This window comes from Bicyclus anynana, chromosome 6 (assembly GCF_947172395.1).
Source record: "Bicyclus anynana chromosome 6, ilBicAnyn1.1, whole genome shotgun sequence".
Classification (NCBI taxonomy): Eukaryota; Metazoa; Arthropoda; class Insecta; order Lepidoptera; family Nymphalidae; genus Bicyclus; species Bicyclus anynana.
The window spans coordinates 18511414-18529721 of record NC_069088.1 but is presented as its reverse complement, the minus strand read 5'-3'; positions in this window follow the sequence as shown (position 1 = coordinate 18529721).

The following is an 18308-nucleotide window of genomic DNA, read 5'->3' as shown; positions in this document are numbered from 1 at the left end:
AATACGGTATCAGTATTTATATCGCATGTAGCTACCTATTGAAGATAGTCGCTTGATCAAAGAGGTCAAAATACAGTATAATAAAAAACCTCATGCATGATTACAGCCAGGACAACTGAGGATCTGGATTCTTGAAAGCAGCCAAAGCCACCGCGGTCAGAACTTTGCAACTGGCTACAGTACTTAAAGCTGGTCGGGCTGAAAAAAATTAGTCTTCTTATAATGAGGTACCTAATAGCATTCTATCGCAGGCTCTTGTTCTAATAAGTAAAGACTGAAATGAAATAAAAAAAGAATACAATGACAATGTCCTCGTAGATATTGAAGAATACAACGAAGAATCCAATAATGAATAAATTGTATATCTTAAAGCGCGTTTGACATCGCAGCCGGCTCATTGTTTCTACAATTAATTGCAGCGTTCGCTCCCCGCGGAGATAATTGTTTTGATTTATTTATCCCCCCTCCCCCCACCCACAGGGAGAGGGGAGACGTTTTCTAATCTTCTTTTAATTACGCAATTACGAAGTGACGATTCAATTTAATGGCTTAATACAATCGAAGGACAAAACGAATTTGGAAAGCAATGTTATGCTTTTGATTGTTTCCTGTGTAAACACAATTTGCTTCCTTTGCTTTACAATACCCCAAATATTAAATTATTACTTTATAGATTACTATTTGTAGGCATCCAGAATGCATCGGATAGTACCTATTGTGATATCATGGACACGGTGGAGCACTTTCAGAAATTGGCGTTTCGATACAAACGAATTGGTTAAAGTCATTATTATATTTATAAACCTATATTTATACCGTACACACAATCGGTTTCGATTGTTATAAATTATACAGATAGCTCCCAACTCAATATCTAATAATGGAGGCGAGTATTTTTTTAGTTCGCCATGATTTATTTTCGTCAGGGTGTCAGTTCCCGGCTCTATGCTAGTGTCGGGTTCGGCCTTGTTGGTTGTTACTCGATTATTTACTTTATAAAGCTTTTCTTTCGGTCTAATGACATTGCGAGTATTACATTCGGTAACATTAACTAACTTAATAACTAATCTACTGCGAACGGCCGACATTACTTTGGAAGTATTCGTATCAGTTTTATTGAAGTAATAAAAGTAAAGTATTCCAATGTAGGTATTTGTTCATTGTAGAATTACTTACAATGCTAGTTAGTGATTTGAAGCACGTTACCACGTCAAGTTGTGACGAAGCGAATGGTAAAGTCTTATTTTTATTTGGCTAGATCATATATATCAGATCACTATATTATAAATAATAGTGAGATGCTATTCCTTAGGCTACTAACTTTTTTGAATGACAACTCCTATTTTGCCACCTTTAAGTGAAGTTCACCGGGTTAGCCAGTAGTAGTAGAATAAACAGATGCGCAATGATAACTCCAGACATATTTTACCAAAGGAAATAGTAAGTAATGAGAAATCGTGAAACTTCGTTTCATTTCATGAATTAAAGTCGGTATCCCCCAGTCCTAATGTCGAGCCACAGCACGAGCGGGCGGCAATAGTGGAGCGAGCGGAGTACGCCGCGTCCGCGTCACCGCCCCAACGTCAAATATTCATATGAAAGAGTCCCACATTCACAGTTAATTGGATTTACTTTTCGCCGTGTGACGGCGAAGCGGTGCAGGATTACACCGGCCCGTGCTATGGCCGCTCGCCGCTCGCCGCTCGCCGCTCGCCGCTCGCCGCTTGCCACTCGTCGTTCGGTGCATTATAGATGTGTTCGATCTAATGCTCTTCAACCTGCATCGGCTATTTCAGCTCAATCAAACGTCTAACGTCACTTTTACTCAGAAAAGCTAAATGTTAGTCTCTATCTGTACGAAAGTAATGGCTAAATGTGCAAAACTATTATTATTGTATATAAAAAAGTACATGTGGTAAGGTAAGTTATTCAGCAATAATATAATTCTATACGTACGTATTTATACCTAAATGCGAAGTCGCTCGGCCGGGCGTGAGGAAACTTACAAACAAATATCTTTTCGCCCCGAAATGAATATCAAATCCAGGACTTGTAATTTTTATGATTTCAAAAAATTTACAAAATTTAAAAAAGAACTGAAATAAAATAAACCTCCAACCTTATTTCTATCTTTGTTAACGAAAATGGTATTAAGAAACATATGCCGAGGCCGACAGTAACTAGACTACCCGCAAGTAATGTTCCAAAAGAGCTTTCTGATTCTGTGATTCATTCAGCTGCATCAGGCGCGGCGCGACCGGAGTGACTGTACAGTGTAGTGTTGAGTGTCCATCCATCCGTCGGCAGCGTCGCCACATGTTCACTCGTAGAGTGCCGTTCATTGCATCCGGTGATTAGCGTTTGGTGATCGATCATACTTGAAATTTTATCTTTTTCATTTATTTTGTTACTGTTTAATTAAAACAATAGTGCTCGTTCGTTTGTGATTTGATTTTATTAAGTTTAACAGATTATTAGGTAAAATGACTTTTAATCGAGATGTATATAGATAAAAGACGTATATAGATGACGAAGTTTTCGTGTGTAATGTCCGCCGACGCCTCGTCTTCGCCTTCGTCTTCTTTCGGTATGCTTCGTGAAATCTCGCGCTCGGGTCGGCTCGTATCGTACGGTTGTCGCGTATTTAGGCTCGAACATCCTCCCCCCCCTCAACAATAGTGAGATGTTGAGGAGACTGATCTTCGGTAGGCAAAGGACATAGATTGTGTGCAGCACGACGAATGACGCCCTTTGCCGTTAACACATCGAATACACGTGCTATATTGTCTGCTCCAGGGTAAAGCTTTATGATACGCCCCATTCGCCATTTCAGTGGGGGCATGTTGGCTTCCTTGACGACCACCATATCGTCTTCACGTAAGTTGCCTTGGCTGATTCTCCACTTATTTCGTTGTTGCAGCTCACACAGGAATTCATTGCGCCACCTTTCCCAGAAGTATTGTTTGAGTTGTTCTATTTGTTGGTAGCGATTTAAGCGGCTTGGTTTTGCGTCTAATAAAGATGGTGATGGCAATGACGTCAGTGGTCTACCAATAAGGAAGTGCCCAGGAGTCAAAGGAAGTAAATCGGTTGGATCAGACGAGAGTGGAGTAAGAGGTCTAGAATTTAATATCGCTTCTATCTGCACAAATAAAGTCGATAATTCTTCGTAGGTAAAATGATTATTACCTAACATGCGATGTAAATGATGTTTTGCGGATTTGATACCTGCTTCCCAAAGCCCACCGAAGTGAGGGGAATAAGCTGGAGAAAAGTTAAATTTGATGCCTTCTTCGGCAGCGAACGAGGTGATTGATTCATTATTTTCTACGGATTCTAAAAATTGGCATAAATCGTTGTTAGCACCAATAAAATTTCTGCCGTTATCACTATGGATGACCTCTGGCTTTCCCTTTCGCGAGATAAATCTTTTAAGGCAAAGAAAAAAATTATCTGTGCTTAAGTCAGACGCAAGCTCTAAATGCACAGCTCTGGTCGATAAACAAATGAAGAGGCACAAATATCCTTTGGTTATTTTGCATCCACGGCCAAGGCGATCGCGTACGGGAAAGGGTCCTGCAAAATCTGTGGCGGAAATCTGGAACGGTAAGTTAGGAGTGACTCGAGCAGCAGGTAAATTTCCCATTATGGGATTCAATGTTTTAGCCTTCATGATTCTACATAATTTGCAATTATTTACTGTGCTTCTAGCCAATCGTCTACCTGTAATGGGCCAATACGTTTGTCGTAAATTATTTAATAATACTAATGGTCCACCATGCAGAAATTTTCTATGTTCGTAAGCAAATAATAATTTGGTAAATTGATGTTTTGAATCTAATAAAATTGGATGTTTTTTATCGTAAGTTTCAGATGAATTTTGGATACGACCTCCTACACGCAAGAGACCGGTTTCATCTACAAAGGGTCGTAGTGACAGCAAATGTGATCGAGAAGGTAAGCATTTTTTACTATTTAGCAATTTAATTTCAGTTTCAAAGCTTTCCAACTGATGTTGCTTTATTAACTGCTGAAGCGCAGCATGCAGTTCATCGGTAGTGAGATGGCCTTTGTATTTTGATTGAGGATGCCTAATGTTATGGATGAATCTTAATGTGTAAGCTAAACTTCTATGTAGTCTTGAAAAATTTGAAAATCTTTGAAAATTTATTAGTTGATTTGCTTGTATAATTGTAGTATTTGCTATCATAGTTATTGTAGATGTAGATGTAATGTTTTTGGTATGATAAGTAGTATTAGATTTCTTTTCAGGAAGTTCATCAACAAGTTTTATAGTACTCGGCCATTGATTTTTATCATTTAAAAGAAAAGAAGGGCCTTGCCACCATAATGAGGCGGTTTGAATTTGCTTAGGATCTAAACCACGAGATGCTAGATCTGCTGGATTATTTGTCCCTGGTACGTGTCTCCAATGGCCAAAGGATGTAGTTTCTTGTATCATTGCTACACGGTTGGCTACGAAGGGTTTAAGATCACGTGAATGAGATGATATCCAACCGAGAACTACTGAAGAGTCAGTCCAAAAATATGTTTCAGGAGTGTTTGAGAATCGTAGAGCCTTTAAAACAGATGACGCTAAACAAGATGCAAGTAAAGCTCCACAAAATTCTAATTTTGGTATTGTTTGAGACTTGACTGGAGACACTTTTGTTTTAGCACAAAGAAGATTGACAGTAACATGACCTGATTTATCAATTGATCGTAGATATATACATGAAGCGTAAGCGTTGAGAGAAGCATCACAAAATGCATGAATCTCAATAGTTTCTGGTAGACTACTAAGTGTATATCTTGGAATTTGTAAATTAGATAAATTTTCTAATTTAGAAGAAAAATTTAACCAGGAATTGGAAATATCAGAAGGTATAGAATCGTCCCAATCTAATTTTAAAAGCCATAACTTCTGAAGTATTATTTTTGGTATTATAGTGCAAGGGCTGAGTAATCCAAGAGGGTCAAAGAGTTTAGCCGAATTTGATAATATGGTTCGCTTTGTAGCTAAAGTTGTATATTTAATATTAGTAGGAAATTTCAAAACATCATCGATCGGATTCCATTTGAGACCCAATGCACTAGATTCCGAACTTAGGTTTAAATCTGTAGAAATATGTGAAATTATGTTATTATTAAAAATGGAAGGAATATTGGTACGAAATTTGCGTAGGTTAAGACATGCAGAATTAAGGGTTTTAGATACGCTATTTATTATGGAGAGAAGTTCCTCTTTTGAATTACTACCAGAAAGAAAATCGTCAACGTAAAAATCATGTCTAATGAGTTCTGATATTTTTTTATTTTCACACTCTTTTGAAAGTTGCAGCAAACATCGTGTACTAAGGAAAGGAGCTGATGCCATACCGTAAGTAACTGTATTTAATTTGAATGTTTTGATAGGCAGATTAGGATCATCTCGCCATAAAATCATTTGTAAATGACGTTGCTGAGGTTGTATGAGTATTTGTCGGTACATTTTCTCGACATCAGCTGACACAACGTATTTATGTTGTCTAAATCTTAGTAATATAGAAAATAAATCATCTTGTACAACTGGACCAAGATATTGTATATCATTGAGTGAAATGTCATTGGATGTCTTAGCTGATGCATCGACAACGATTCTGACTCTTGAAGTTTCACTACTTTCTTTAATAATCATATGATGTGGTAAATAATAGCCAGATAGCTCGTTAGTAACTTCTGACATGTGTCCTAGTTGTTCATACTCATGAATGAATTTATTATACTCTGCACGTAATAGAGGATTTCTGCTTAACTTTTTCTCTGCTTGAATTAATCTCGTTTTAGCTATATAATGAGATTCACCTAAGCCATCAGGGGATTCACGAAAAGGAATTTGTACGCAAAATCTACCATCTTTATCCCGGTAAGTAGTCTCATTAAATAATTTTTCACAATAATGATCATCGAAAGAAGGATTATCTTTAGGTATTTCTTCAATTTCCCAAAACTTAGAAAGTTGCTGATTTATTTCTTTGCTGAAATTGCAATAAATTTTATCAGATGTATCATAATATCTCCCCCCTATGGGGCCTGCAACTATCCAACCTAATTGTGTTTCTTGTAGTATAGGCATATGACGACCAATTTTAAATCTAGAAGAACAAAGCAAGTCCCAAAAGACGTCGGCCCCTAGAAGCATATCAATTTCTGAAGTCATATAAAAATTGGGGTCGGCTAACTGAATGTGTGTTGGTATTTTTAGACTACTGACGTCAATGTTTACTTGAGGTAGTCTATCAGTAATTAGAGGAATGATGTAGCATTTAACAGGCATGCGATATGAGTTGTATGCAGAACGTATGACTACTTCGCAATGATTATTGATTTTAATGATGGAATTGTTTAAGCCTAACACCGAACGACGGTGATTTTCAAGTACAGGTAAACCGATTTTTTTACACGCAGATTCGGTTATAAATGAAGATTGGCTCCCACTATCTAATAAAGAACTGCAGAACCGCTTTGATTGCCTAGCAAATTGCGAAACTGTGGACGATCTGAACAACAGGTTCGTGGAAACTGTCCATTCCGTTGGGTCTAAGTTCTATAAGACCCACCGTGCGAAAAGAACCAAAAAGTTCTCGGACCAAACACTTAAACTCATGGAAGAGAGGCAAGAAATGAGATTACAGTCTTCAGCAGATGCGTCAAAATACCGACAAATCAGTAGACAGATCTCTAAGTCGCAAACCAGCGACTTGCGAAATTTCAATACCGAGCGTATTAAAAATGCGATTGAAAATAATCGAGGCTCGAAAGTTTTCGCCAGAGATCTGTCTATTGGACAGAGGCAGCTGACGCGTTTGAAGACCGAACACGGTAATCTAATTTCTTCCAAGCCCGAGTTATTAAGTGAGGTCGAGAAGTTCTATGGACAGCTATACACGACTACTCAGCAGCCTGTTGCCAATTTGGCTAAAGACCCCAGAGCCAAGTTGACCCGACACTATACCGAAGATATCCCGGACGTCAGCCTATACGAGATTAGTGTGGCTCTCAAACACCTGAAGAACAATAAGGCGCCAGGTGAGGACGGAATCACAGCAGAACTCCTGAAAGCGGGTGGAAAACCGATACTTAAAGTCCTTCAGCGATTGTTCAATTCCGTCATTCACGAGGGCACGACGCCTGAGGCGTGGCATAGGAGCGTGGTGGTTCTGTTCTTCAAAAAAGGTGACAACACCTTGCTGAAGAATTACAGACCCATCTCGCTGCTAAGCCATGTTTACAAATTGTTCTCGAGAGTCATTACGAATCGTCTCGCTAATAGGTTTGACGACTTCCAGCCTCCCGAACAAGCCGGTTTCCGAAAAGGCTTTAGTACCATAGACCACATCCATACGCTGCGGCAGGTTATACAGAAGACTCACGAGTATAACCAGCCACTTTGCTTAGCGTTTGTGGACTATGAGAAAGCCTTCGATTCGGTGGAAACCTGGGCTGTGCTAAGGTCATTGCAGAGATGCCGAATTGATTACAGGTATATCCAAGCGTTGAAGTGCTTGTACGAAAACGCCACTATGTCAGTCCGTATTCAGGATCAGACTACGAGGCCAATCCAGTTGCAGCGAGGAGTGCGTCAGGGAGATGTGATCTCTCCGAAGCTATTTACCGCCGCACTGGAAGACGTCTTTAAGCTTCTGGACTGGAGCGGACTTGGCATCAACATCAATGGCGAGTACATCACTCAACTGCGGTTCGCGGATGATGTAGTCATCATGGCACAGACTCTGGATGACCTTAGTACCATGCTCAATGACCTCAGCAGCGTTTCTCAACAGGTGGGCCTGAAAATGAACATGGGCAAAACAAAAATAATGTGTAATGCTCATGTATCGCTCCACCCAGTTATAGTTGAGAACGCTGCACTCGAAATTGTAGACGAATACATATACCTAGGACATATGATCCAGTTAGGTAGGTCCAATTTCGAGAAAGAGGTGAACCGTCGAATCCAACTCGGCTGGGCTGCATTCGGGAAGCTTCGCGACATCTTTTCGTCCGAAATTCCTCAGTGCCTGAAGACAAAAGTCTTCGAACAGTGCGTGTTGCCAGTGATGACCTATGGTTCCGAGACTTGGTCGCTAACTATGGGCCTCATAAGAAGGCTTAGAGTCACACAGAGGGCGATGGAACGAGCTATGTTAGGAGTATCTCTGCGTGATCGAATCAGAAATGAGGAGATCCGCAGAAGAACCAAAGTCACCGACATAGCTCAACGAGTTGCGAAGCTGAAGTGGCAATGGGCGGGGCACATAGTTCGAAGAGCCGATGGACGTTGGGGTCCCAAAGTGCTGGAATGGCGACCCCGCACTAGTAAGCGCAGTGTTGGCCGACCCCCCACCAGGTGGACTGACGACATCAAGCGAGTCGCAGGGATTCGCTGGATGCAGGCGGCTCAGTATCGTGATGTTTGGAAGTCCCTACAAAAGGCCTATGTCCTGCAGTGGACGTCCATCGGCTGATATGATGATGATGATGATGATCTAATAAAGCCTTCAACATAAATGATTTATTTTTATTTATTACTTCAACCAAAGCCGTAGACAGAAGAGCTTGGTTTGAAGATACAGATGACATACTGACAACACAAGATGGATCCTTATTATTGATAGGTGCTGCAGATGAAGAAGATGTTTTATGTTGAGGTGGCGATTTATTAGATGTGAGAAGTGATGTAGTAGTTCCTTGTAATGACGCAGATGAAGTAGATGACGTGGCAGATGCTTGAGGTTGAATGTAATGAAGAGATGACTGTTTATGTAAAATTGAATTGTGCTTTCTTCTGCAGAAGCGACATCCACCTAATCTACAATGTAATGGTTTGTGCCCACCACGTAAGCAATTTGTACATAACTGCCATTGTGAAACTTTAGCGATCCTATCATCCACTGACATCGATTTAAACATTGGGCAATTATACAATTTATGATCAAGATTACAGGCTAAGCATGAATTATTAAATTATGATGAGGATGTTGGCGATGATGGTGATGAAGGTGATGAAGCTATAAATGATTTAGATTTTAAAAATGTATTTCGTTTATCTGTTAATTTTGGTTTACTAGTGTTGATAGTTTCTAATATAGTAGCACGTTGGCGTAGAAAATCAAAAAAATCAGTTAATGTTATGTTATCAAGTGTACTCCTAACTTCTTCCCATTTCGTGGACGTATTGGAATCAAGTTTTAAGGTGGCCATGTAAATAATGATGGTGTCCCAATGTTCAGTTGGTTCTCCAAGTGATTTAAGTGCACTCAAATTTTTAGTAATGTTATCAATTAGGACACGCAAGCATTTTTCCGATTCTATAGCTATGGTATTCATAGAAAATAAACCTTTTAAATGTTCATTTATGAGTAGCCGTTTATTATTATATCTATCGCAAAGCATTGTCCAGGCTATAGGGTAATTAATGGCGGACACTGACACAGAGTTAATAACATCACTAGCAGAATCCGTTAAATATGATTTAAGGTAATGAAATTTATTTACTGCTTCGATATCGTCGTTATCATGGATTAATGACAAGTACATGTCTCTGAATTCTATCCATGTACTAGGATTACCATTAAAAGGAGGGATTTTAAGAGGTGGCAACTTTAAATGACGATGCCTTGACCGTTCGGAGCCACTCACAGATTCTGGATTTGTACTTTTATTTTCGAAGAGCTGAACTAATTCTTGAGCTCGCGCAATAAGACTGAAGAATCGATTTTCTATTTCCTCTCTTTCTCGTATTTGGAGGTCTTCATCCTTATCCAAACTTTCAATTTTAGATTGTAAGTCCTCATACGCAAAAGATAAATCTTGAAACTTACTAAGTCGCAAGCTTAATTCATTGCATTGCGCTTTAGTAAGTTTTGTATCTAGTATAGGTATTAAATACCTTTCAAAAAGTGTAATGCGGGTTTTCATGCGACCTCTTTGAGCTATAAGATCCTTTAGTTCGGCCATTTGAAAGTACTAATAGTTATAAACGAAATGTAAAAAAAAATAATTGAAAAAGAAGAAAAAAAATTAATGCCTCAACCAACCTCGAACCTGTACCGATCGTGCGTAATTTTAGCTGTGGCGCGCGGTAAGCTGTAGGTATTGATTGTCTCACGCGGCAAGCGGCGGCGAGCGCGGCCTGCGCGGCGCTCGCGCTCGACTGCGGTACCGGTAGGTAGGTATTACGAGAAAGAAACGACTCGATGCCGATTTATCGATTTTTAAGAAACGAACGAGCGAATTTTTGTTACGCATACAACATAGACCGGTTTATTTATTGCAAACAGATGCGATACTAAAAGAAGGAATAAAGATGTAATAAAAAGGATGGCTACTTCCCTTGGATTCGTGTTCCACAAATTCTCCAACAAGATGACGCTGCCAAATGTATTGTATGTTGCCGGTCTTCGTTAGTAAGATCACGTCGGGGTCACCAAATTGTTTAATTAAAACAATAGTGCTCGTTCGTTTGTGATTTGATTTTATTAAGTTTAACAGATTATTAGGTAAAATGACTTTTAATCGAGATGTATATAGATAAAAGACGTATATAGATGACGAAGTTTTCGTGTGTAATGTCCGCCGACGCCTCGTCTTCGCCTTCGTCTTCTTTCGGTATGCTTCGTGAAATCTCGCGCTCGGGTCGGCTCGTATCGTACGGTTGTCGCGTATTTAGGCTCGAACAGTTACTTTTCATGTTATGTTATGATATTAACGATGATTTTAAGTCGAAAGCTTTTCCAAATGCGCCCCGGTCCGAGAATTTATCAATTGTCACTAAAAATGTAAGAATGTAATGTAAAAGTAGCTTACATTTTATATATTACACTTCACTTTCAATATTTCACTGTCCTTGTTTAGTTAAGATCTAGTTTATAAGTTATTGATATTTTTGAAATCAAATCTTATCGTTTGCTGTTTGTTAACCCAGTTAAATTAAAAAAAAGATATATACTTACTTGTAAATGATAAAAAGTATGAATTATCGAGTGAATACCTTTAACTACAAAAATATGATATCGCTATGATTTATGTACCGGAGATGCAGCGTTAATAATATTCTGCTATTTCACTGATAAATTGACAAAGTGACCACAAAACTGAAAGTTTTATTTAGTTCATTCATTCACCTCGTGGACACTTGAAGACTCAAACGTGCATCGTTTCATCGAACTCTATAATATATTATGCGCTCATTGCCTTTTCAGCGTGGCAACTAAATAGCCAAGCTTTGTCTGATCTTCTCAACTCGGATTCAATCATGCATCACGCAGACGGATATACACAGATCGATGACAGCAGGCGTGCAAGTGTGCTCAGATAAAGCGGCGTTACTCGCGGAGACGAGTCGAGAGCAATCGGCGCCAGCTCCCAGCGAGTGCACAGTAGAGGCCAAATAAGAACCGTACTGAATTTTCCTCCACAATTGCAGCCTGAATTATTTTCCCGCACATTTTCCGCACCGACTTTATTATATTCGCGTACATTTTTGACGGTGTGTGTTTAATTTTTAAAAACGGTTTAAACTGGGACACATTTTAACAATGGATAAAACAGGACGCCGGCGTTTCTTGTTTTTTGAATTTTTTTTTTTAATTTTTTTTAACTTTACATTTTCCTCGTTTCCACGGATTTATATTTTAAAATAATATGGTTTATGCTGCGTGAAGAAAGTTTTCATTTATTTTTATATGTGAACTGCGTTCGGAGTTTTCACCGTTTATATTTTTAATATTTTTTTGCAATCAAATATTTAAATAATGTGTATGGACTAAGTTATATTATTCTTTATTGAATTTTATTGTAACTGTAACGTTTATTTGTGAAATGTATTGGAACGTATGATCAATTCTATTCGATCATTCGTTCGTTGATTCACCCACTGCGTAATATATCTGCATAAAAGCAAATACAAGTAAAAATTAAACTATTCATTGTTCATCTCAATCTATGTCATGCTACATGCCAAATCATTTGTTTATTTTGTTTAGATTACAGATGCTATACTATATGTCCATTTCCAAAACGCACCAGGCATTTTATACCTAGATATTGTATAAAATACCTGAATTGTACACATTGCCGGTAACGCAGACTCACGATTATTTCAATATCCGTGTGTAGGGCGGGATCACTTCAGAGACACATCACAGAGTGATCAGTGACGCCATCAGTCGCGACGCGCCGGATCAGTTTCCTGCGCGCCGTCCGCTCGCCGCCGCACGCGAGTGACTCACGCAGACACGTGGACTGTCCCTTTGATCTCTGATACATACCTACACATTTCAGGAAATATCGTTTTCGAATAAAAAACACTAGAAAGTAAAGAAATTCATGTATTTTACAATACTTAATAATAACCTACTCGTATATCTTTCCTTTTAACCGACTCCAAAAAAGGAGGTGGTTCTCAATTCGACCCGTATATTTTTTATGTTTGTTACCTCATACTTTCATCAGTTATTACTTATATTAAAAATTATTTCCATTTTATTTTCACGAAAATCAGTTCAGGAATTTTGTGTTAAAATCAAACAACTGTAGGTAATAATTGAACCAAATTGCCGAATGTCCTCGTCTTGCCTCCTCGGAAGTGCTCCATAAAATAACTAGCATGTTGTTAAAATGTTCACGACTAGTCTTATACTACTTATACAATACAATAGTTTACACGAAATACGAAACTGAGATTGTTTCACTGCTGTAACAAGTTGTTAACTATTGTTGATGTAACAGCTGCTGCTATTATGCTTTATTTTTATTAATCAAGAGAAATTAAAAAAAAAACACTTTTTAATCGAACGTCCGAAGTAAATTCTTACAATTTTCAATTATTTTCTATTAGAAATTGGGTACTTATAACTTTGTTCAAGTTGCGATGAAGAACTCTTGAAAAAGATTTATTATTAGACTTAATTAACGAAGTCTGTTTAGTTATTGTAGTATTCACTTATTTAATGTTGCTGGTTAAACTAGTCTTTATAAATTTTTCTAAATGAATATTATTGGTGTTATTTTTGGATTCTATTTTTGGTTGACGATTATTAGAAAAACAAAAGTAACACGGTTTTAAAAATAACGAAATACGTCTTTAATAATTTGAGGAGACACGTCGGCGGCTATGAAAGGAACAACATTAGCGAAATTATAACGAGCAAAGCAAAATTTGCTAATTAAACGAAAACAAGACGCCGCCGGCGCCGCATGTGGAGAAAAGAAAATTATTTTCTCTTTTCTTCATGATTGTATTCGGAGTGTAACGCGCCGTATTGAGAAACACCCTATATAAACTTGTAAGCAAGAATGTTCACGCTTGGTTATGATATTATAATTGCGATGCTTTGCCACGGGCCACGGCATCTAAACGATATTATTCGTACATCGGGACCTGTCTATTTTGTTAAAACCATTAGGTATGTTTTTCTTTATAATTGCTTAAATTACGCAGTTTATACATAACCTGTCATGACGTAGAATGATTTGGTCTATCTTCGTCCGACCCTTGATCCAACAGTTAAACGTAGGTTATCAAGGTATAAGTTGAGATGACTATCGAAACAATAACAGTTGAACTGTCAACTCAACCTTTGCAACTTTAGCAATCAGGATGACAGCGATAATGAATACAAATGATAAGATATCCAGATATTATTTATTTAGCAATTAATTTAGTAAGCCAGTGGACAAGGATGTGGCAAATACATTGAATCAATTAGCTGCACCGACAACTGAGCGGGTCTCAGGTGGGCGGCGAAGGCGTGTGTGACGCGGCGCAATTATCGTGTATCAAGTGTGGCATTATTAATGAGCGCGTCGAGCCGACTGAATGCTGAGCGAGACAATGGGATTTAGAGTAAATCTCACGAGATCCGATGCGCTTAGTTCCGATCTGACGACAGTGTGTTGTGTTGACACAGGTAACACAATTTCATGCTCGGCGACATCATGTTAACACACTGTTAGGTCTGTCAATGTCTTATTGTAATGTTACATTTACAGTTGTTTATATGGACTATGCAGTGTTTGTTTGGTTTGTGTTTTGCGAACACGCATATATCTTACACTCAGTAAATTGATAGTAAATTTTATCGCAAATTCATAGTTAGTAGTTTAATAATCGCCATCTATAGCTTAGCAGACGATGCAGCCGCTGACACAAAACCTCCGTGAGTGGTATGGGATGAGCACAAAATCGTTTTTCCAGGCCTCTAAAGTTAGAATAGCTGTAATGGTCACCAACCTCCGCAGAGGAGATCGCACTGAAAAAAGAAGATCCACGCCTCCTTACATTTTATCAGTGAGAGAACTCTGAATCATCATCACGTCTATCGACCCGCTCCTGCGCGTCGAACCAGTCGCCACTGTTTACGAACAAGTAACAACGGTGCATCGTATTGAGGGTTCTTGATCTAGCATTGTCTCACTTGGTGGTGTTTCGGCATAAGCTGGCCCACTATGCCTCTTAAGTTAGGATGCTCTTGTACAGTAATCTCAACTTAAATGTTAAGTTGCACTGAACATAACCAGCCGCGCATGTTTGATGAAAAGTCACCCTAAAGTAGCGCATTTGTACTGTACGTAGAGTCGATATGTGCACTCACACAACCTGCTAACTGAATAGCCATTAACGTCCCTCAAGCACGTCATCAGCCGCGCGCTGCGGAGTGAGGCCGCATTACCGCCTCATCTCGTTACGGCGCCATCACTGCAGCTCGGAGACGCCGCGCCGGGACAGCGCACAGTGTAAATAATTCATGCCTTAGCAGCATATCCACTGCCAAACAGGAAATTCGTTTGGGTGTTCTCGATTCTGTCACGGATTGTCTATATGATTCGTTTAGGTACCAATAACTGCACTTAAAATAGACAAATCATAGATTATTACAAGTTTTGATGATAAAATAAAGTTAAATAATACTGAGAGATTTACTGAATGTATCTAGTAGGTACCTGTCTGAAATTATAACAAAAATTAAATAAAAAAAAAATGCGAGCCGATCACTACAGTCGGTTATGGAGTTGCCCAACGGTAAACTGAAAAGCACTCGTCGTAGCATCCAAGGCCAAGACAATTTCACATGCATCGTAGTTTCATAAAACCATACAACAAAATTTTCTAAAAAAAAATCTCATAGCTTAGAAACAAATAAACTGATAACACGTAGGCTGTGTCCGCATTGGGAGTTAATGGAAGCCTAATGAAGAGTCATACGCGGCTGAAAGGATTTAAATACGCTCTCATACAACATGTTAACTACTCCCCCGCCCCGCGCACCCCGCTCGCCGTGATACAGTTTATTGTGCGGCCAGTGGATATATTGAAGATAGCGGACGCCCGCCGCTTCGTCCGCGTGAAACTCGAAGTAAACTTTTAACTACCCCTACGCTAACCTACCCCAACCCTATCCCTACCCTACTTCTACCCTTCCTCTATCCTACCCCTACCCTACCCTACTCCACTCCTACCCTACCCCTACCCTACCCTACCCCAACCCTGCTTCTACCCTTCCCCTACCCTATTATTATAACCTAAAGCTAGTTAAGCTGCCAAGCCAGTGGCGTATTAATTAAAGCCGTTTCAGAAAGAACCACGGGAAAGAACTGTCTGAAAATTGTAAAACTTTAATATTTAAACGGCTTGACTTAATGCATCACTGTGTTAGTTATGTTTGTATGTTTATGTGTTAGTATGTTTTTAGTTTATTTTCTGATTTTGAAGTCGGTTCAGTTTTTTTATGAAATTTTTTTATGTGACTGTAAGTTCAAGGTCAAAAAACAGTCATAGTATACAACATTACTACGACTGTTTTTGTGACCTTCAATTTACAGTCATAATAACTCAAGTTCAACATTTTCGTTCTTTAAAAGTAACATACGATTTCAAGTGCGTGAATCATGAAATAAAAATATTCCTATAAATCTACCCAGTTATCAAAAATATTTTACTAAGCAACATTCATAAAATATGACACACAAAGTAAAAACGCAGAATGAAGATCGAAGAACGCCTGAACTCTTTCTGCTTACGCGGGCGCTAAGACAAGGAAAATGGCTTTTTGTTTAGTATTTAGTTATGGTACCTATGCCAACATCAAACTCGCTAAAGCTAACGTTTTTTTTTAATTCCGTGATAAATACGAATCATCATCTCCTTGCCCTTATCCCACTTAAGTGGGGTCGGAAAAATATGTCAATCTTTTCCATTCGTCTCTATTACTCGTCAACTCGTCATCCACTCCTTTTACACACATGTCCTCTTTCACACAATCCAACCATCTCTTCTTTGGCCTTCCTCTCCTCTTATGGCCTTCCACTTGCACATTCAACATTTTTCTAGTACGAATAGTTTTCAATAATAATGGAATAGCTCTTTTACATTATAATGAAAACGGTTGTTACATTTTATTGCAGTTATTGTTATTTGAAGTTCCTGAGACCGAGAGCAACTTTATTTAAACGTTACAATTTATTTTGAACGTTATTAAAAAGAGCCGTCTTGTCCCGGAACTTCTCAAGTAAGCTTAGAGCAAAAAACATTGGACAGTTAAAGTATTCCACGCTGGGAATAGTTTAAAATTAAACTTCTATCCTGTAAATACTTACAAAACTACTTTCGACTTGAAGCGACTTGGATTTTTATTTTAGTTTCCTTAGGGATTTATTAGGATTTTCTGGGTTGTAAAGTTTTATTGCTTATCTATTTATTAAAAATATTTTTTTTAATTAAATTATATTATTTATTGCAGAAATATGAAAGCTAAAACGAGTTGATAGATAATCAAATTAAAAGTTTTGTTTGATTTGTCTGTTACAATTTTGAATGTCCAGTCAATATATTCCGGTAAGTTCACTTGACTCTATTAGGATGTAGTATGATTGTCTAGAAAAAAATAAAGATATTCGTAATTCTAGTCTTTGTGATTTTTGTTATCTTGTGTGTACCTATATAATGTTCCTGACTCTGACTCATAATGTCTCTTGATGTGGCTGGACTTCAATTCCGAGAAGTTATATGTGATCCTCGCCATATAGACTTTTAATTAACGTACTTAAGTATTTGAAGCAGTGGTAATTGTCGTGTCTAGTACCAAGTAGCCAGTAACCACAAGTGAATTCAAACGTTCGCGAGACTTTAGCGCCGTCTAAAAAGTCGAATATTTTTCGTAGAGCATCCATACAATAGATCACGCTATCTCCGGGGAGGAACACTGCGCACTGCATCGCTGCCCCGACGGCGACATGCAATGTTGTCGTGATATATGGTGAAACGCTCCTGGTATACCTAACTATAAACACTATATGAGTAATTGTAAATTTTTATCATAATCATTATCATAATCTGCCTATTTTAATGTATTTGAAGCGTAGACTCATGTTGGCTGTGTATGTACGCATTTGATGCAAATAGTAGGTAGGTGTTAAACCATATGTACCTGCTATTTCACAGTAACCAAACTGTACCTATGTAGTAACGTCTGCTTTGAAATAAAAATATGTATATTACAGAAATTTAATATTTTAGTCTTAGAAGTCAAGAAAATTGTTTGAATTTCCGCTAGAATACAATTCAACAATTTGAGTCCTCACTCTGACTCATAACATTATTTGTTATTTCAAAATTATCTTACACGCGTTTAATACTGTATATCAACCAGCAAAACGTACCTAATGAAACGGTAATAAGTTCCATTTTATTTGATCATAAATCTCTTTGTTTATCATGTTCTTATGAGGCTCGTCAACGGCGATAGCAACCTGTGTGAATACAACAGTGTAGTGAAAAGAACGTGAGACAGCGCTCGTCGGAATGGATGTCTCGATAAGACAAGGTCGTCGCACACATATATCAACTCGGAAATGGTCGCCACCGTATCAACTCGAGCCTTTCAGTATTCTTTATATTAATCTCCTTTATATTAATGCACACTTATCGGAATCGTTACGTAATTGCCTCGTCTCAGGACATTCATACGGTTACGTCTCATAGTAACCGAGCAATATTGTCTCCCGTGGCCTGCCTGGCGCCGCTTGGTCTTCAACCTGTAGTCAGCGGGCTTTAAGCGCGGCGTCGCCAAACCGTAGCTGAGTCGACGCCTGGTTGACGATGACGCGAAACGATTACGATTCCTTTCCGAGTTGACATGTGTGCACTGACCCTAAGACGGCGCTCGTCGGAACGGATGCCTGTCTCGATAACACGTCGCTTTGCAAACATCTGTGTCAGCTGCTGTCGACATGTCGACTCTACAGGCGGAATTCATTTGCGACTTTGT